Here is a 4,915-nt window from a genome sequence, read left to right as displayed (position 1 = left end):
GTGTAGCCAGAAGCATCGTCCAGTTCGCGCCCTCGTGCAGTTCTGAGTCCACATCGTCGTCCAATCATAAGCCGTGGCAACAAATCCTAAGTAGAGCAGCACTCCAGTTGCTTAGCAGCACTCTGGTCGTTGATCCCTCTCCTGCAAAAAACAACTGAACAATGTCTTCTTCAGAGGTTAGAATTTAATTTAAGGAATTTTTTCATGATATTGATAGAAGTAGAAATTACTATTAGAAATTAGAAACTCTCGTTTCAGCAGATCTTACTGTAATCTGATGAGCGGATAATTTATACGCTTTTTGGCATTATTTTTAGGTAGTTTTTAGTATGATCTAGTTAATTTTAGGGATGTTTTCATTAGTTTTTATGCTAAATTCACATTTTTGGACTTTACTATAAGTTTGTGTATTTTTCTGTGATTTCAGATATTTTCTGGCTGAAATTGAGGGACCTGAGCAAAACTCTGATAAGAAGGCTGACAAAGAACTGTTGATGCTGTTGGATTCTGACCTCCCTACTCGAAATAAATTTTCTAGAGCTACAGAACTCCAAATGGCGCGTTCTTAATGGCGTTGGAAAGAAGACATTCAGATCTTTCCATCAATATATAATAGTTTATACTTTATTCGAGATTTGACGACATAAACTGGCGCTCAACGCCAGCTCTATGCTGTATTCTGGAGTCAAACGCCAGAAACACGTCACGAACCAGAGTTGAACGCCAAAAATACGTTACAACTTGGCATTCAACTCCAAGAGAAGCCTCAACTCGTGTAAAGATCAAGCTCAGCCCAAGCAAACATGAAGTGGGCCCCGGAAGTAGATTTCTGCATCAATTACTTACTTCTGTAAACCCTAGTAGCTAGTCTAATATAAATAGGACTTTTTACTATTGTATTTTCATCTTGGTTTTACGTCTTGGATTGTATTTTTGATCTTTTGATCACATATGGGGGCTGGCCATTCGGCCATGCCTGGACCTTCATCACTTATGTATTTTTAACGGTGGAGTTTCTACACACCATAGATTAAGGGTGACGAGCTTCAAACTCGCGATTGTTGGGCGTGATGACAAACGCAAAAGAATCAAGAGATTCTATTCCAACATGATCGAGAACTGACAGATGATTAGTTGTGCTGTGACAGAGCATTCGGACCATTTTCACTGAGAGGATGGGATGTAGCCATTGACAACGGTGATGCCCTACATACAGCTTGCCATGGAAATGAATAAGAAGGATTGGAGGAAGACAGTAGGAAAGCAGAGATCCAACAGGGACAAGCACCTCTACACACTTATCTGAAATTCCCACCATTGAATTACATGAGTAACTCTAAGGTATTACTTGGATGACCCAATGCACTTGCTGGTTAGTTATGCGGAGTTGTGACTACGTGTGATTCACGTTGAGAGCGCTACCAAGTTTTTGGTGCCATTGTTGATGATCACAATTTCATGCACCAAGTTTTTGGCACCGTTGCCGGGGATTGTTCGAGTTTGGACAACTGACGGTTCATCTTGTTGCTCAGATTAGGTAATTTTCTTTTTATTTTCTTTTCAAAAAGTTTTCAAAAATATTTTTCAAAATTTCTCACCTGTTTTCGAAAATTTTCAGAGTTTTCAAGAATGAATCCTAGAGTTTCATATAACATGTTTTAGCTTGGCTGGCTATTAAGCCATATCTAACTCATAGGATTTTGATTGAGGACTATGAATTCATTACTTCCTTTTTTTTTCCAAAATATGTTTTCGAAAAAAATATAACTATGAATTCATTACTTACTTTTTCCAAAATATTTTTTTGAAAAATTTGGTAAGAAAATACAAAAAAATCATAAAATCATAAAAACCAAAAATATTTTTTGTTTCTTGTTTGAGTTTTGTGTCATGTTTTAAGTTTGGTGTCAATTGCATATTTATCTTGTCCTTGCATTTTTCGAAAATTCATGCATTCATAGTGTTCTTCATGATCTTCAAGTTGTTCTTGGTAAGTCTTCTTGTTTGATCTTGATATTTTCTTATTTTGTGTCTTTTATTGTTTCTTGTTTGATCTTGATGTTTTCTTGTTTTGAATCTTTTGTTGTTTTTCATGTGCATTTTTGCATTCATATTGTCTAAGCATTAAAGATTTCTAAGTCTAGTATCTTGCATGTTTTCTTTGCATCAAAAATTTTTCAAAAATATGTTCTTGATGTTCATCATGATCTTCAAAGTGTTCTTGGTGTTCATCTTGACATTCATAGTGTTCTTGCATGCATCATTGATTTTGATCCAAAATTTTCATGTTTTGGGTCATATTTGTGTTTTTCTCTCTCATCATTAAAAATTCAAAAAATAAATAATATCTTTTCCTTATTTCTCTCAAAAATTCAAAATTTTGGGTTGACTTGGTCAAAAATTTTAAAATAAGTTGTTTTCTTGTTAGTCAAGTCAAAATTTCAATTTTAAAAATCTTATCTTTTCAAAATTTTTTCAAAACTCAAATCTTTTTCATTTTTTTTATATATTTTCGAAAATTTCTTTTAAATTGATTTTCAAATTTTTTTTATCTTTATTTCATAATTTTCGAAATTACACTAACAATTAATGTGATTGATTCAAAAATTTGAAGTTTGTTACTTTCTTGTTAAGAAAGGCTCAATCTTTAAATTTCAGAATCATATATTTTAGTTTCTTGTTAGTTAAGTAATTAATTTTAATTTTAAAAATTAAATCTTTTCTAACTATATCTTTTTAATCATATCTTTTATATCATATCTTTTTCAAAATTTTATCCTTTTCAAAAAAATTTGATTTCAAAATATCTTATCTAACTTCTTATCTTCTTATCTTTTTACAATTTGATTTTAATATCTTTTTCAACTAACTAATTAACTTTTTGTTTGTTTCTTATCTTTTTCAAAACCACCTAACTACTTTTTCCTCTCTAATTTTCGAAAATATCTCATCCCTTTTTCAAAATTCTTTTTAAATTAACTAATTGTTTTAAATTTTAATTTTAATTCTATCTCACCTTTAATTTTCGAAAATCATTAACTGCTTTTCAAAATTAATTTTTGAATTCTCTCTCTCTCATCTTCCTCTATTTATTTATTTATTCACTAACACTTCTCTTCATCTCAAATCACTACCTCTATCCTTATCCTTGTGTTTGGATTCTCCATTCTTCTTATTCCCTTTCTTCTTCTACTAATAATAAGGAACCTCTTTACTGTGACATAGAGGATTCCTCCTCCTTTTTCTGTTCTCTTCTTTCTCATATGAGCAGGAACAAGGAGAAAGGAATTCTTGTTGAAGCTGATCCAGTATCTGAAAGGACTCTGAAGAGGAAACTAAGAGAAGCTAAATTACAACAATCTAGAGACAACCTTACTGAAATTTTCGAACAAGAGAAGGAGATGACAGCCGAACCTAACAACAATAATGCAAGGAGGATGCTTGGTGATTACACTACACCTACTTCCAAGTTTGATGGAAGAAGCATCTCAATCCTTGCTATTGGAGCAAACAATTTTGAGCTGAAACATTAACTAGTTGCTCTAATGCAACAAAACTGCAAGTTTCATGGACTTTCATCAGAAGATCCCTATCAGTTTTTAACTGAGTTCTTGCAGATCTGTGAGACTGTAAAGACGAATAGAGTAGATCCTGAAGTCTACAGGCTCATGCTTTTCTCTTTTGCTGTAAGAGACAGAGCTAGAACATGGTTGGATTCACAACTTAAGGATAGCCTGGACTCTTGGGATAAGTTGGTCACGGCCTTCTTGGCTAAATTCTTTCCTCCTCAAAAGCTGAGCAAGCTTAGATTGGATGTTCAGACATTCAAACAAAAAGATGGTAAATCCCTCTATGAAGCTTGGGAAAGATACAAGCAGATGACCAAAAGGTGTCCTTCTGACATGCTTTCAAAATGGACAATTCTAGATATATTCTATTATGGTCTGTCTGAGTTCTCTAAGATGTCACTGGACCATTCTGCAGGTGGATCCATTGACCTAAAGAAAACGCCAATAGAAGCTCAAGAACTTATTGACATGGTTGCAAATAACCAGTTCATGTACACTTCTGAGAGGAATTCCGTGAATAATGGGATGCCTCAGAGGAAGGGAATTCTTGAGATTGATGCTCTGAATGCCATATTGGCTCAGAACAAAATGTTGACTCAGCAAGTCAACATGATTTCCCAAAGTCTAAATGGATGGCAAAATGCATCCAATAGTACTAAAGAGGCATCTTCTAAAGAAGAAGCATATGATCTTGATAACCCTGCAATAGCAGAGGTAAATTACTTAGGTGAACCTTATGGAAACACCTACAATTCATCATGGAGAAATCATCCAAATTTATCATGAAAGGATCAACGAAAGCCTCAACAAGGCTTTAATAATGGTGGACGAACTAGGCTCAGCAATAGCAAGCCTTTTCCATCATCTTCTCAGCAACAGATAGAGAATCCTGAGCAAAACACTTCTAATTTAGCTAATCTAGTCTCTGATCTGTCTAAGGCCACTTTAAGTTTCATGAGTGAAACAAGATCCTCCATTAGAAATTTGGAGGCACAAGTAGGCCAGCTGAGTAAGAAAGTTACCGAAACCCCTCCTAGTACTCTCCCAAGCAATACAAAAGAGAATGCAAAGAGAGAGTGCAAGGCCATTGATATACTTAACATGGCCGAATGCAATAAGGAGGGAGAGGACGCGAATCCCAATGAGGAAGATCTCATGGGACGTCTCTCAAGCAGGAAGGAGTTCCCTATTGAAGATCCAAAGGAATCTGAGTCTCATATAGAGGCCATAGAGATTCCATTAAATCTCCTTCTACCATTCATGAGCTCTAAAGATTATTCTTCCTCTGAAGAGGATGAAGATGTAACTGGAGAGCAAGTTGCTCAATATCTAGGAGCCATCATGAC

Source organism: Arachis duranensis, chromosome 7 (assembly GCF_000817695.3).
Source record: "Arachis duranensis cultivar V14167 chromosome 7, aradu.V14167.gnm2.J7QH, whole genome shotgun sequence".
NCBI lineage: Eukaryota > Viridiplantae > Streptophyta > Magnoliopsida > Fabales > Fabaceae > Arachis > Arachis duranensis.
Note: the sequence above shows the minus strand (reverse complement) of the source record.